Genomic DNA, 17770 nt, shown 5'->3' with positions numbered 1-17770 from the left:
ATCAGAGCTCGAGCGGGTACAAAGGTGGGCAGCTAAAGTAATAAATGGAATGGGTGGACTACAATACCCAGAGAGGTTTAGTGAGTTTACTATCACCACATCATCAGGCAGAGAGTTCCACAGTCTCACTGGTCTTACAGTAAAGAACCCCCTTCTATGTTGGTGTAGAAACTTTCTGTCCTCTAGATGTAGAGGGCGCCCCATTGTTACAGGGGAGAGATCTCTGTATTGTCCCCTAATATATTTATTCATAGTAATTAGGTCGCCTTTCAGCCATCTTTTTTCTAATGTGATTAATTACTAATTTTGATAACCTCTCTGGGTATTATAGTCCACACATTCCATTTAATTCTTTAGTTGCCCGCCTTTGTACCCACTCAAGCTCATATATGTCTTCTTGAGCATACTTCATAAATGCTGTTAAACATCAGGGTATCAGCTGACTGCGCTATTTGTTCAGTTTGAAAAATTGAAATAAAACAGAATGGAATTACTTGAACTGTAAAATTTCCTTTCTTTTAGAAAGCCTATTGAAATCAATAGAGAATAAAGTGGAAACGTTTAATTCCATTTTTTTTTGTTTCTCTGATCCTTAAATGAAACAGAGAAACAGAAATGGTTAACTGAGCCTCACAGAAGTGCAAACGGGCGGGTCGTGAAAACAAAGCTTGTACTTAGGTTGACAAGAATAAACGTGAATTGGGGCTTAACATGGGTGTGCATGTGTCCCTTAATGTGGCCTTGATATTCATGGCCACATAACGGGACAAAACAAAACCAGTGATTTCAATGGTTGCGTTTTCATTAGCGGAATTCTCGCTTTATCTTCCCGCTGTTGTTTTCAAACTCCTGTGCTATGGCGCAGAGTTTGAACGACCCGAGAAGGAAACAAAAACCCTATTTATGTGTAACTACACTCCGTAGCAATGAGAGCAGTTGCGTATATGGCTGACAGGCAGATGAGAACAGACAGACAACTACAAAATATATTCATACTATGCAAAATAATAGGAAACCAAAAATAATTAAAATGTTCTTACCAGGGTGGGAATTATGGCTCGTCCACATCTGCGTTAGTATTTTTAATCTCTGTTCTATTTTTAGATTAAAAACGGAACTAAACAATTCCTTTTTTTTCCCCCATTGATTTCCCCATTGATGGGTTTTGAAAAAATGGAAAGTTTTCTGTTCCTGTTCTGTTCGGTTTCCTTTTTATTTACTAATAATATTCTGCATTTTGGCGCAAAAACCCTACATGAAAAATTGGACAAAATACAAAACCCTAAGACTGTCCTCATAGCAAAGGAGATCAGCAATAGGAACTTTTCGGTTGACACTGAAATTAGTTGAGCTGATTCACTGGGGTTTTTCTGGCCAGAGACATGATACATTTGCCTTGGTTATAACCACCAAGATGCTGTCTGGTATCTCACAAAAAACAGATGGTTGTAAAAACCTCTCGTCTCGGGTTTAGGCTTCCTTCACATGCGTGACATGGCATCATTGTGAGAAAATCACAGCGATATTGCATTGGTGGTCCATGCGATATAGGTGCATTTTCTCATGGCAATACCGTGATTTTGTGGCTCTACAAAGTCGCGCGACTTTGTAGCACCAGATGCGAGGATTTTTTTTAGGGGGGGTGGGGGAGGCTTGAAATATAAGTCCTACCCTGAAAATAAGTCATAGCTGCAGAAAAAAAATACACATACATCCCCCAGAAGTACTGTCTGGCTCCGCTGCATCTTCTCCCCGGTACCAGGCACTAGTCTTCAGCATCTCTTCTGGACGGGGATTGGAAAATTCTCGCCTCCAGGAAGCTATGGCTGTCATTGGCTAAGGAGCCTCAGCTCAACCAATCAGAGCCAGCGCTCGTTGAACCAATCACCCCCATTCAATGAATCATTTAATGACTATGATTGGTTCACTGAGCACTGGCTCTGATTGGCTGAGCATCACAGCATTTAGCCAATCAGAGGCAGCACTTCCAGGAAGCTGGTTTTTTTTCAATCCCCGTCCAAAAGAGATGTCGAAGACCAGTGCCAGGGATTCTTTTATTTCAGTTTTTCCTGCAGCTAGGGCACAGTTTAGGGCTTTGACGGTAGGATTCCCTACTGTCAAAGTTGTATTGCATTTCTTGATGCAACTCTCTGTTGCTCCAAAGGGAAACATGGGCTACAAAAACTTTCAAGTCGCGCACATATCGCGAAACCCACTAGGTTTTTGACTCTCAATGTCGCATGATATAAAACATCGCAAATGTGAGGGAACCCATAGGGAAGCAGAAGCTTCAAATACCAGCAATTTGTTGCATTGTCGCAATACGAGAAAATCACATATCGCAAGACTCCTTCACACAGGCGCATTGCAACAATGCTACAAATGCTACAATGTATGAGAAGCCCATGCTTTCCTATGATTTCCTTCACATTTGCTATGTTTTGTAGCCCATGTCTCCCTATGGAGCCTTCCTCTCTGTTGCATTGCACGAAAGCGCGGTTTTGTGCGGTGCGATACAACTTTGACAGGCGGAAATCCTACTGTCAAAGTCCTAAACTAAGCTCTAGCTGCAGGAAAAACGAAAAAAAAAAAAGAATACATCACGTCTCCGGAACAGTCAGGCTCCGCTGCATCTTCTTCCCGATCCTCGGCACTGTTCTTCATCATCTCTTTTGGGCAGGGATTAAAAAATCACCACCTCCTAGAAGCGCTTCCTCTGATTGGCTGAGCGCTATGATGCTCAGCCAATTAGAGCCAGTGCTCGATGAACCAATCACAGCCATGCAATGATTCATTGAATGGCTGTGATTGGCTCAGTGAGCGCTGACTCTGATTTGACGAGCTGAGGCCCTCAGGCAATCACGACCAGTGCTTCCTGGAGGCAGGAATTTTCCAATCCCCGTCCAGTAAATGTAAGAATAGAAAAACTCCTTCTGCGCTCTTTCCAAGGATCCCCGGGTCCAAACAAGGAAACTGTCAGGTCTCCTCAATATTTAACAAAATATATTTATTCTAATAATCGTTCACACAGAACATATAATAAACCCCCCCCCCCATCCAGAAAAGATGCTGAAGGCCAGCGCCAGGGACCGGGGAGAAGATGCAGCGGAGCCCGGACAGCGCTTCTAGGTGTTGCATGTGCATTTAAAAAAAAAAAATTCTACAGCTAGGGCTTATTTTCACGGTAGTGCTTATATTTCAAGCCCCCCCAAAAATCCTCACATGTGGTGCTACAAAGTCGTGCGATTTTGTAGAACCACGTCGACTTTATAGCACCACAAAATTGTGGTATTGTCGCGAGAAAACGCAGCGATATCGCACGGACCACTGATTGCTGCGATTTTGTCGCGGTGTTGCCATGTCGCCCGTGTGAAGGAGGCCTAAAGTGAAGAGGAAAGCATTCTCTCTCCATGTATCTCTGTTCCCTTCCTGGGCCTAGGAAATTATAATTACACTGCAGTAACAGTATTGCTGAAGATAGTATATTGCAGATGACTAGTACAGCAACAAAAGTCATAGAATTGGACCTTGGAACTTGCAGTTCTGTGGAGCTCATCTACCTCCGACTATGGTGTTTTTCAGCTTTTGTCCAACTCACGAGGTGCTAGTCAGTATTTTAGTTCCATGCACACTAAATAATTCTCTAGTGAAAATTAACTGACCAGTGTATACAAACTATTGGACATTAAACTGGTAATTCATGTCTTATATTGTCTCTCATAAATCTACATACTACGGCTTTTTTACAATTTAAAATACGACAGTTTTATGGTGCAAAATATGCCAGAAAATTGTTTTACATGCTTTGCACCACATTTACATGTGTTTTTAGACACTTTCAGACAGTCTTTCCGACTTGCCTGCAAGGCCCCTCGTCCACGGTAGTGTATTGCTATGGAAAGCGCAGGCACCTTTCCACGAGCGGAGAATCATTGCGATTCTCCGCTCGCGGCAGGCAATTCACAGCATGCTGCAAATTGCCTTGATTCTCCGTGGTCAGCCTATCTATTAGATAGGGCTGACCGGCGGAGATTCGGCGGCGGCTCCTGCTTCCGGGCGGCAGCTCCCGTGGCGAAGCTTTGCCGCGGGATACCGCATCGCCCGTGGACAGCCGGCCTAATGGTATGTGGCCTAAATTGCACCAAAATTGTTATACAAGTCATGACTTGCATAAAAAAATTTGGCGCAATTTTTGGCATAAACTATGCTAGACAGTCTTAAAATTCAACAGATTTATCATTTAGCAAAGCTACTACGATAAATCAGGTGCACTTACTATCTAGTCTAAGTTTGCATTGACTTTTAGACAGTATTAGTAAATAAACCCCACTTTATTTAGTGTCAAATGCAACAATTAAAAACAGAATTAAAAATATAAGTCCCTAAAACAGCCACTATAGGTCACTAAAGGACATTAAACTAACCTGCAATCTTCTAAAGCTCCACAAGAGGGCAATGCGAGACAGTGCAACAATGTATCGTACCTGTTCATTTTCTCCTACATACTCCATATGTATTTTTTTTAATACTGTCCCAAATAAATATATATTAAGAGGCACACAATATTATATATGTAATCTATAGCCAAAAGCAGCATCTGCTTCACACTTGTTTACTATAGGGGATCTCCAAGTACATTCTGGAACTAAACTGATATTTTTCACGAGTCCATTGTGAAAAAGACTTGTGCACATGAGTGGGAAAATGGTAAATAGGGACATATGCAGGATTATAGTAGATGCATACATACCAGGGATGCGGATAGGCTGCTAGTACTACAAAGTAAAAGTGCCACAAAGTAATAGTGATCTTCTAAATCTCTAAAAGTGCTTCTAGACAGTAATATTGCTCCCAAAAACAGTTATAATTTCGCCTCAAGTAGTTATAATTCCAGCCTGTGTTTCCCTTACATGTAACGATTATCACTCAAAATTAGTTCAAACAAATTTGAGCAATAATTGTTCAGCGTGAATGCGAGAAAAATAGTTTATTTGTCGTTGGCGGTTGTATAAGCTGACGTCAGCGCTTGTGCAGTTGTCCAAAAGACTGTCGGCCTGTGTAAAAGGGCCTTAAAACTGCTCTCTAGACAATTAATTATGCCTACACTGTGCCCCCTGGAAAGTAATACTGCCCTCTTTTTGCTTACTACAAATTAATAGTACCCCATTATGTGCCCTTTCTACTCACCCAATCTGTCAATGTCCACAGCAACTACTCTTTCAGTCTGCATTGGAATGCTGGCAACCCATGCATGGTCGTGACGTCCTAATAGCACAGATCCTATGGCTCCAGCTAACATCTTTGCTGGAGGTTTGTCACCGGGTTGGGCACAGCAGGACACGACTATTCCAGCCATTAGCACAAATGCCAACCATCCTTACATTCCCCGACCGTCTGTAATTTGTCTGTAAAAATATTAGCTGTCTGTGATATTTTTAATAAGATATCCAAACAAATAAGATTGCTCCTAGGATTAATAATGACCCCCACATAGTGGTCCCAGTAGTAATAGTGACCCGCACAGTGGCCACAGTAGTAATAGTGATTAGTAGTAATAGTGACCCCCACAGTGGCCCCAGTAGTAATAGTGACCCCCATAGTTGCCCCAGTAGTAACAGTGACCCTCCTATTGACCCCAGCAGTAATAGTGACCCCATAGTGGCCCCACTAGTAATAGTGACCCCATAGTGGCCCCAGTAGTAACAGTGACCCCCCTATTGGCCTCTGGCCGGCCAGCATTCCTGCAGGCATTCCACTTTCCCAACCTGCAGGGTCAGTCTGCGGGCCTTGTTTTTGACGTGTGCTTTAAACCCTTAGTGACCAAGTTTTTTGATTTTTTCTATTTTCATTTTTTCCTCCCCCCTTCTAAAAAATCGTAACTCCTTTATTTATCCATCGATCTAACAGTATGAAGGCTTATTTTTTGCTGAAAAACTTTTTAAAAAAATTCTAAGTAGAGAGAAATGGAAAAAAAAGCTTTCGGTGTGTCTTGTTTCCCCGATGCCAAACTGCAACAAAAATGACATGATAACTTTATTCTATGGGTCGGTACGATTACTCCGATACCAAATTTATATAGGTTTTTTTGGGGGGCTATATTACTTGTATTATTTTTTTAAGATATTTATTTTTAAAAATTCTTTTTTGTCTCCATCTTTTGCACGCAATAACTTTATTTTTCCATCGACATAGTTGTGCGAGGGCTCATTTTGTGCAGTACAACCTGCCTGTAGTTTCCGTTGGTACTTTTGAATATACCCGACTTTTTGATCACTTTTTATTACATTTTTTCTTGGAGACAGGGTGCAGCTGCCATTCCCCATGTCACGTGCCAGTGTCAGTCCTAGTCTGGCACAGTAGGCGGAGCATTTCTTTCACCTCAGTCATGGTCAGGAGATATTGACTTAAGCTATCACCTGTTCCGTAGTCTAGCTCTTTTTCAGGGAGAGTGATGTTCATCCCACGTATCATTTTTCTTTCCTGCCAGTCCCCCTTATCTATTTTTGAAGTTCAGCATTAGTGTAGTATTTGCTCTTTTTGTCTGTGGAGAGAAGAGTTATGTATGTGCTCCATAGCTATACTAGTGTATCCTTAATTCTGTAGAGCCTAGTAGAAACTTTCTTAAATGTACTTGCAAGTCATAATTTTCTATACACTCTCATAAACAAAAGCTACACTCAGAAAGTGACATTTTTAGGTAGTCACAGAACACCAAGAATGGGTTTATCCTCTACATAGGTAACTGGGGGGTAGGAGCTGTGTTTATAGGTTTTGTCTTGCACACTCTGTGACTGAGCAGAGGTCCTAAAGGTGAAATGGGAGTAGAATACTGAGATAGTCTGACTCTGGATATTACACTCTGCTTTGGAGGCCCAGCAGTCTGCTTATTTTAAGTAGGGGGGAACTGTAGTGGCCCAGAATGTATATTCCTGGCCCCTCCATAAATGTCATAAATGTCATGTCTTTTGTAGATGCACTGTGCAAAGTTGTCTAGTCATTTTTTATGTGTATTGAACAGCTGCAGCAAGTGAGAGGTTAATGTTTGCATGAGACTGGGAGATGCCTGTAATGTATCAATATTTGTCGAGTCACATGATCTGTGTTGTCTATAAGTATGAGTGATTTGGTTGTGGTAGTTAGTTAAAGTTCTATTCTTCTGGGTTCCGGAGTGAGAATGCCGGCCACATGGGGGTGCCTTCAACCCTCATGTGGTGAAGAATGGAAGAAAAAGAGAGGTTTCCTGAATACCCCAATGCCAGGAGCCAACACTGAGTGAGGAGAAGAGGAAGAGAGAGATTGAGAGTGTGCGTGTCCAGAAAAGGCCATGATCACCATGCAGATGTACTGACCTACATGAGTGTCTGTGGAGTGATCCTACCCCTATCCTCCCTGGAGAGGTTCCGTGCCAGGAGTGGTTCCTGTCGGATAACTGAGACTGCAGGAGCTGTGTCATCCTGTGTTTCCTCCTTGACTGACCTCAAATCTGCTGTTTTGCCTGCATGGCCATCTTTTGCATTTGTGCCTTGTACTAAGTTTTCTGCAAGTAAAGTTTTGTCAGGCCCTGACCGTTCCCAGGGCCAGAGGTGCGTTAATCAAGTCTGAAGCTTCTATATTTACCGAGGGTCATTCCGGTGGGTAACGGAATGGTGGTGTGACCTGTGACAATGTTATCTCCTGTTCTTATGTTTATTGGCCATCCCTCTCCTAGGGGTGTCCGAAAAAAGGCCCAGCACTGCTCTGGCCGAGGCTACGTGTGTCTCTCTGGGAGGGAGCCTGATAAGTGCCACCATGAGAAGTGACCACTCTACCTGCCCAGCTCTTCAATGTATGCCCTTTGTCTGGAGTCACCCTATGGGATTCTGCATATGGAGGGAGGTCGCAGCGTGATCTCCCTCCATACACGTCTTGCAGCTTCGGGACATAAAAACACTAAAGGGCCATCACTAAGGGGTTAACTCTGTTGTATAAACGTAATGCCGTCTGCCATCTGCTGGTGAAATATGAACATCTGCTAGGTAATGCTCACCTTCCTCCACTAGATGGCAGCCAGCACTACATTCATACAAACACAGGAGTGATTCGCTCAGTTAATAAAGGTGAAGCAGGATGGAGAACACTTCCACCACCAGCCTCCATTCTCAGTAAACAGGCAGTTGTTCATAGATGAATAGTAACCAGTTTACATGGGACGATTGTCATTTGATTTTTATGGCTGCAGAAACTGAATGAACAATAAGCAAACAAGTTATCTTTTGTTGTTTAGTCGCTGGCAGCATTTATACTGAACGATTTTCATTCAGATTCCAGCAATCCACCGAGAATCTGAACGAATCATTCTCTGTAAAACGTCCCTTATCCAAACATTAATCTGAGATCTCCTTCACACGGACGTATTCATCAGTATTCACTGAGCCAAACAAAGAAGTGGAACGTACAGAGAGCAAGAATAACGGAAAGATTTGCATCTCTTTCATATTTTGGAGCAGCTTCTGGTTTTGGCTCACAAAATACTGAGAAAGAATGCTGGCGTGTGAAGGAGTCCTTAGTGATAGGCAATCTGGTTTTATTTGTTGAGCAGAATGTTTGGCTTACCAAAAATAGTTCTTTCTTTAGTTCCTGAATTGTCCTCCTCTTGAATCTGAAAAGTCTACAGAGACAAGATGAGAACGCTTGGTATGGGTGAGAATGTGTGTTAGCGGGTAAATAACTTGTCAGTGATAGAAAGCAGAAGGGGTTATAAATGGTACATACTCTGATTGGGTCACTGTTACTAGTGGGGTACCACAGGGGGCAGTATTGGATGGGTCACTGTTACTAGTTGGGTACCACAGGGGGCAGTATTGGATGGGTCATCGTTACTAGTGAGGTACCACAGGGGCCAGTACAGGGGGAGATACCATTACTAGCGGAGTACCACAGTGGAGAGTATTGGAGGGGTCACCGTTACTAGTGGGGTACCACAGGGGCAGTGTTGGATGGGTCATCGTTACTAGTGAGGTACCACAGGGGACAGTATGGGATGGGTCACCGTTACTAGTGAGGTGCCACAAGGGGCAGTATTGGGCTCTATTTTTTTAACATATTAATGACCTGGTAGAAGAATTGTGCAGTAAGGGCCCTTTTACATTGGACAATAATTGCTCAGATTTTCCCGGGATCACGGGAATCTAAACAATAATTGTTCAGTATAAACGTTGGTAGTAACTGAAAGACGAACAATAATTGCGATTGTTGTTCAGTTTCTGCAGGCATACAAATCAGACAGTCATTCATCTGTTTGTAAGTGAACATTACTTGCTGCTTTGTTCCATTCAGCTCAATAGCTGCATGGATCAGGTCAACGACCAGTATGATATTCAATATGGCGATTTCTCCTTGGAGATGAAACTGGAGGGACAACAATTCCACAATGTTACAAGAACACATATAAATATTAGACCTTTTAAAGTTTTAATGGACTGTTTCTCAGTCTCAAGGCTCACACTCACTTGCGATAGCGTTTTTGCAATGTTGCGAGGCTGCATTATTTTGTATGACATTGAAATGCATTGAGTCTAATGAGCTGTGCTCATTTGCAATGTTTTCATGTCTGCGAGGTTGCGTTTTTTCCTCGCGTGCTATAGTCCTATTTCTTGGCGATGTGATTTTTTCTTCTTGCCCATGTAAGTAAAGGGAGTGCTGTAATATTGCATCGCAAAACGCATGACGCGTGCGACAATGCGATGATGCTATGTTTTTTGTGTGGAACAGTGACTAATGGGAAGGGTGGGCTTTTACAAGGAAACAGCAGTACGTCGGCAGTGCGAAGGAAGTTTAGACAAAAGCAAGACTATAAAAACAAAGGAAGAGAGGCATTAAATACTCCTACCATGCGATGCGAGTTTTCAGAGAACAAAAACGCATCGCAATCGCACAAAAAACGCAAGTTCGCACTTGCGATTTTTTTCTCACAAAAACGCTATCGCAAGTGAGTGTGAGCCCTCAATGTGTGATTTGTCATTTGTAAGTGTTTTTCACTGTGTTTTGTATTCTTCATCAATCTGATAATATTTCTACACAAATGCTCATTATTGGTCATAAGTTAGACTGAGCCTTAAAGGGGTTGTCCCGCGAAAGCAAGTGGGGTTATACACTTCTGTATGGCCATATTAATGCACTTTGTAATATACATCGTGCATTAATTATGAGCCATACAGAAGTTATTCACTTACCTGCTCCGTTGCTAGCGTCCTCGTCGCCATGGTGCCGTCTAATTTCAGCGTCTAATCGCCCGATTAGACGCGCTTGCGCAGTCCGGTCTTCTCCCTGGTGAATGGGGCCACTCGTGCCGGAGAGCTGCTCCTCGTAGCTCCGCCCCGTCACGTGTGCCGATTCCAGCCAATCAGGAGGCTGGAATCGGCAATGGACCGCACAGAGCCCACGGTGCACCATGGGAGAAGACCTGCGGTCCACCGTGGGTGAAGATCCCGGCGGCCATCTTAGCAAGGTAAGGAAGAAGTCGCCGCAGCGTGGGGATTCGGGTAAGTACTAAACTTTTTTTTTTTTAACACATGCATTGGGTTTGTCTCGCGCCGAACGGGGGGCCTATTGAAAAAAAAAAAACCCGTTTCGGTGCGGGACAACCCCTTTAACCTTTTCATGAAGTATATATACATTTCTCAAAAACTACATTCTGTAGCTTTAGTGAATCTCTTGACAGCACCAAACACGTTAAACTGAGTAGCCAAGCGAAACCTTGAATCTTCTTAATACATTTTAGCTTAGCTACTCAGTTCCACCAAAGTGGTTGTTATTATCAGTACTTAGCAAGGTCCCTCGTAGCGTGGGTCCTGGAGATTTTCTTACATGTTCCTTTGAAACCTCCACCAATCTCCTGGCTCCAAATGTGTTGCATGCACAGAGTCAGGATCTGGAAGGGAAGCAAACACTTGTTTATGCACCAGATATAAATGTTTCTACAGGGCCTGGACATACCCAGGGAGGGTATCATACTGCATCTGCAACTCCTGCTGAGAGTACAGCCCTGTACTGGAAACTGATCCAAAGGGGATCACAAAGGGAGACAATCCCGTCTTCCTATTGGGCGTGTACTTGACTGAAAACAATGCCGAGGAAGGCACTCTGTCCATGGCCTTCCTGACTCTGTATTTTAAGTTTTCAAGGGTTTCATTCTTTCTTTCTACCTTTCCACTGCTATGTGGGTGGTAGGGAGTGTGAAAAGCTGTTGTATTTCTATTGTCTCTGGAACCCCATACTCACAAATTACCTTGTTCAATAATTTGGCTGCTGCCTCTGTAGTGGCAAAACGATACCTGATCGGATAGGCCTTAACGCATACAGATAAGCTGTCAACACAGATATGGCATAATATATATCCAATTTGCAGCCTTTAGAAGTGGGTAGAGCGGCCCAGGTGTGTGCCTCTGTGCTGTCTTCACTACTCTCCGTGTTATGTAAAGCACAGGTCATACATGGGTATACCAGGCTGCGAGCGTACTGAATCCAGGGGCAATCCAATGTTGAGACACAAGGTTTCACCTATCAGTCTTTGACTGGTGTGATATTCCGTGTGCACAGTGGGCCATCATTGAGTAGAGGGCATGAGAGAGACATAATCAGTGGTTTCTTCTGACAGGCCGGTGTCTGTGTGGCTTGCCCTTGCCTTCTTCCAGCTGCTCGTTTCAAACTCACTGGAGGGGCCCGGGTTACAGGTTGGACGTTGACCTAACCCTCTCCCCTAGGTCTTACCGCAGCTGTCTTGGCAGCAGCATCTGCATGTGCATTTCCTTTGGCTTCTGTACAGTCTTCCTTTATTATCCCTAACTATAACTAACATAAGAGCCTGCATATTAGGCCGTAATTTGTGAATATGTTTGCTGTCTTGCCCTCTGCCGCTCTACATGCTTCTGTCAGGGCCTTCAATTCTGCCCCCTGTGCTGAAAGAGGAGGTGAAAATGGTTCTGCTTTTGTTACTTCATTCTGTGTGACTATTGCATACTGCTGAACATGCCATTTTCCTGGTATCCTGAGCCATCTACAAAACAAAAACTCGAAATCTAGGTTAGCCATCGGTTCATCTTTTACATATTCAAACATATTCAAACCCCTCAGTTTCTTGTGACAAGGTAATGCAACTAGGTGACCGGAATGCATCCTGTTATTCTAATTGCTTTAATTATCTAAAATACAAAATATTCTCAACCTTTCTTCCCTTCCCTTCTAAATCCAGCGGAAGACTGAAGCGTGGTATAACTCTCAATCTAGCCACATTGCTTCCGCCGGATTTAGAACTACACCATACCCAAATCCAAATTTTGGGGGTAGAAGTAACTTCACACATGCTTTATGGAACTTATACCACTATACTGCCCTTTCACATATCTACCAGGCATGTCCCTGACATCACAAAAATCTACTATTTATTTATTTATTTATTTTCTCTTTGCCAATTAGGAATATTATACAAGCCCAAGATTCTGTAATATACCTATCAGGCCTGCATAGCACCTCAAATAAGCAGAACCCAATATCAGGTCCTGACATAACATAACGGTCTTAACATACTCCATGAAGACCTGGGTCACACAAAATGCGTCTGTCTGTGTATTCCCCTAACAAATCTTGTGGAACACAAATCCCCACAGAGCTCATCTCTTTGTATTGTGAATGATTTTTTATTCTTTATCCATATATTTTCAGTCTATCATACACAGCCAGGGCTGTACATTTTCTTTTGTATATTGTAATTATTTTTGTACACACTTTTACAATTATTTCTAGCATAAGAGAAGCACTTATTTACCAAGGGCAATTACAAGCATCATTCTGTATGGTCATACAGAGCTTCCAACCAGGGGCGCACCTAAAGGTTTAGGGGCTCGGGCCCCCCTGCACCCCGGGCCTCCTCCCCACACTCCCCCGTAACATACGTAGACGTGCTGCACATGAAAATTTGTTTGTAGTCCCGCAGGCCACTCACACACCGCTTTTTACCGCTATTAGTGCGGTATCCTGAGCGCCGTACTAACCGCAGTACAACACTCCCATTGATTTTACTCAAACCTGCGCTTAAACGCTGTGTTTCTAACGCCGCGATTTTCCAGAGCTGTCCTTTCTATTTTTGCGTTTTCGTGGTTTTAAACACACCTCCTCACAATGATGGGGTGCATTAAAAAGCGCTGTCAAATACTGTAACCTGTAACCTGAGATAGATGGATGTGAGATAGGATATAGATAGATAGATAGATAGATAGATAGATAGATAGATAGATAGATAGATAGATTAGATAGATATGACATAGATAGATAGATATGACATAGATCGATAGATAGATAAATAGATAGATATGGGATAAGATATAGATAGATAAATAGATAATAGGTAGATAGTTATGATAAATAGATAATATATAGATAGATAAATAAATATCAGATAGGATATAGATAGATAGATAAATAGATATCAGATAGAATATAGATAGATAGATAGATAGGACATAGATAGACAGATAGATAGATAGATAGATATGGAATAAGATATAGATAGATAAATAGATAATAGGTAGATAGTTATGATAAATAGATAATAGATAGATAAATAAATATCAGATAGGATATAGATAGATAGATAGATAAATAGATATCAGATAGAATATAGATAGATAGATATGACATAGATAGATAGATAGATAGATATGGAATAAGATATAGATAGATAAATAGATAATAGGTAGATAGTTATGATAAATAGATAATAGATAGATAAATAAATATCAGATAGGATATAGATAGATAGATAAATAGATATCAGATAGAATATAGATAGATAGATTAGATAGATATGACATAGATAGATAGATAGATAGATAGATAGATAGATAGATAGATAGATATGGGATAAGATATAGATAGATAAATAGATAATAGGTAGATAGTTATAATAAATAGATAATAGATAGATAGATAAATAAATATCAGATAGGATATAGATAGATAGATAAATAGATATCAGATAGAATATAGATAGATAGATAGATATGACATAGATAGATAGACAGACAGACAGGCAGACAGATAGATAGATAGATAGATAGATAGATAGATAGATAGATAGATAGATAGATAGATAGATATGGGATAAGATATAGATAGATAAATAGATAATAGGTAGATAGTTATGATAAATAGATAATAGATAGATAAATAAATATCAGATAGGATATAGATAGATAGATAGATAAATAGATATCAGATAGAATATAGATAGATAGATAGATTAGATAGATATGACATGGATAGATAGATAGATAGATAGATAGATAGATAGATAGATAGATAGATAGATAGATAGATAGATAGATAGGGGATAAGATATAGATAGATAAATAGATAATAGGTAGATAGTTATGATAAATAGATAATAGATAGATAAATAGATATCAGATAGGATATAGATAGATAAATAGATATCAGATACATAGATAGATAGATAGATAGATAGATAGATAGATAGATAGATAGATAGATAGATTCAGCTGTAGCCCGAGTCTCGGGCAGGAAAGAGGGTATACCTCTACCTTGAGGAGGCATGGAACCAGGCACAAGGTCAATTGGGCAATCGTAGGGACAAAAACGTCTGCATAAACCAGATAAGGTTCAGGTAGACCCTGGAGGTTAGATGGTAAAGTAACCCAGTGGACAGAATGCACAGAATGCAAGCACTTAGTATAGCAACTTAAAGGGGTTGTCTCGCGAAATCAAGTGGGGTTATACACTTCTGTATGGCCATATTAATGCACTTTGTAATATACATCGTGCATTAAATATGAGCCATACAGAAGTTATTCACTTACCTGCTCCGTTGCTAGCGTCCTCGTCTCCATGGATCCGTCTAAAATCGCCGGCGGCTTGCTTTTTTAGACGCGCTTGCGCAGTTCCTTCTTCTGGTCTGAGCACGAGCCGCTTCAGCGTGCTTGCCGCTACAGCTCTTCTGCGCATGCGCAGACGAGCTGTATCTTCTCGGGAGCGCGCTGGAGCGGCCATTCTGCTACCATCCTCTGTTAGAGGAAGGTGCAGAAACTGGAGCCGCCCAGCCGAGAAGCCCAGCCCAGCAGCGCCGCCCAGCCCAGCCGCCCAGGTAAGTGATGGGTGACGGACTGACGGGAGTGACACGTGACTGACTGCCGCTGTGGCCCCAGAGCCTACCGCTGGGCCCCGGAGCCTACCGCTGGGCCCCGGGGCCTACCGCTGGGGAGCCGGGGCCTACCGCTGGGCCCCAAAGCCTACCGCTGGGCCCCGGGGCCTACCGCTTGGCCCCAGGGCCTACCGCTGGGGAGCCGGGGCCTACCGCTGGGCCCCGGAGCCTACCGCTGGGCCCCGGGGCCTACCGCTGGGGAGCCGGGGGCTAGCGCGGGGAAGCCAGGGGTAGCGCGGGGAAGCCGGGGGTAGCGCGGGGAAGCCGGGGGCTAGCGCGGGGAAGCCGGGGGCTAGTGCGGGGAGCCGGGGGCTAGCGCCGGTTACCTGCTGCCTGGCGGTGGGTGACTGGTCGGCCGCGTTCAATCCCGGGGTCCGGTCGGCAGCTGCGGGGCGTCTGGTTGTCAGGAAGACACAGCTGGTAGCGTCTCGGGAGCGCGCACGTTGGGCTACAGCAAGCGATGGGAAAAGAGTCGGCGGCCATCTTGGGGAAACTTTTTATAAGTTGCTGAAACGCTGGAACTGTAAGTATAAACCAGCTAGAAAAGTCATTTACAGGGGGGCTTAGTAATGTTTGCTTAATTAGGGGGACTAGGCAAAAAAAAAATTTCACTGCTTCCTTGAGACAACCCCTTTAATACCTCACCGGTACTTCAGTCCAAGGTGGGGTTCTGTAATTGGAGCCACGGCAAACCTAGAAGTAAAGAGCTGGTTGACCCAGGCATCACCAGCCGGGAAATTCTCTCAGAATGGAGAGCGCCCATCCTCAACTCCAGCGGTTCTGTGAAAAACTGGATCATCTCAGAGAGGGTACTGCCATTAACAATAGTAACCACAAGCGGTTTTACGAGACGACGGACGGGAATTCATTAGCAGTCCACCAAAGCCCATTGGAGGCAGTTGCTGGCAGAGCTGGAATCCAGGAAAGCCACCACTGACACCTCGGCATCGGAAAGAACTATGGTTACAAGCAACTTCAGCCTGGGAGAGGAGTAATCCTCACCTAGGGTAGCCTCTCCAACTGATCCTAGGTGGAGGAGTTTCCCGGTTAGAGGGGAAAAGCACAAACTAAGTGACCTGGAGATCGGCAATACATGCAAAGGTTCCTAGAACGTCTGTGTGCATGCTCCTCCTTGGATAGTCTACGCCGATCCACCTGCATTGGCTCAGGATTGCTAGACTGGATAGTGGTTGGTGGCGAGGAGAGTGGTCTCTGCAAGCAAGGAGCTAGACGGATTGATCTCCTCTCGAGTAAAACCTCCCTGGATCTCTCATGGAACCGCAGGTCAATCCTCGTAGCCAGAGAAATCAGGGCATCCAAAGAGCTAGAGACCTTGCAACCCACCAACTTGTCTTGGAGAGAGGTGGGACGGGGGTGGGGCTAATTCTCGCCACTTAGCCCTGCCCCCTTCCCACCTCCTTTCATTGCAAATAGTGCAGAGGGGCGGAGAGGAGGCAGAGAGGGGGCAGGAGCTCAGTTCCTGCTCCTGGCTCTTCCATCCTCCCCCCCTGCAGATGAGGACGACGTATATCGGCTCGGCGTGAAAACCGAGCCGATATACGTTCGTGGGAATGCACCCTAAGGGTGACTACCCACTAGCGTTTTTTTTTCTGCTGCAAATTTGCTCCTATTTTTTCTTCCAATTGTCAATGGGACTTCCTAATGTTAAAACCGCAATGCGACGCATCGCGACGCAACTTAGCGTATTTAACATTAGAAAGTCCCATTGACAATTGGAAGAAAAAATAGGAGCAAATTCGCAGCAGAAAAAAAACGCTAGTGGGTAGTCACCCTTAGAGTGTCAAAGTTATCTGTTTATTGATTGACAGGCAGCAGTTTTTATAGGGGCACATGATTTGTTTATAATAATTCAAATCTATTATAATTCATTTATTAGTATTGGTTGATGAAACATAAACACAATATGAATATGCAAGATAAGGAATTTAACATCTAAGATGCCATGCAAACGCAACACAAGTGCAGAAGAATCATGGTGATCACCTTCTTTGAACACAAAAGTACTTTAATTTTACACAACAAGCTGTTTAGAGAGAGACAGGAGAACAGGGCGAAATGACCTGAGACATTTCATCTAGCGCCTTGAAATGTTCTAATCATTGAGGTCTCTTTTTATTCTTCAATACCTTTATGTTTAAACTGTTTTATTGTTTTTTTAACAACATATAAATACAATACTATAGTCAAAGTTATAGCACTATCTCAACATTGACATAGCTAGCAGAAAAGCTCTCAGCGCCTTAAGTACACCTGAGTAAGTAAAGATAAACGATAAATGATAGTCCATTAACTGTGAGCTTCTTAAGCTGGAACCGTAGAAGGAGACCTCCAGGGATCCCTCTGGTGCTCATAGTGCCATTGTCTTTACAACAGTGTCAGTATAACAGTGGCAAATATATAAAACTTTAATATTTTCAGTAATCAGCTGTCTGTATGCAAAAAAAGAATAGAAAGGAAAGGTAAGAAACAAAGGGAAGGAGGATACGAAGGTGGGGAGGAGGTAAAAGGGATAGGGGGGTAAGGAATGAGGGGATATCCTGCATGGGAGAGCAACCA

Source organism: Eleutherodactylus coqui, unplaced genomic scaffold (assembly GCF_035609145.1).
Source record: "Eleutherodactylus coqui strain aEleCoq1 unplaced genomic scaffold, aEleCoq1.hap1 HAP1_SCAFFOLD_33, whole genome shotgun sequence".
NCBI classification, from domain to species: domain Eukaryota; kingdom Metazoa; phylum Chordata; class Amphibia; order Anura; family Eleutherodactylidae; genus Eleutherodactylus; species Eleutherodactylus coqui.
The sequence above is the reverse complement of the archived record's forward strand: the minus strand, read 5'-3'. Positions refer to the sequence as shown.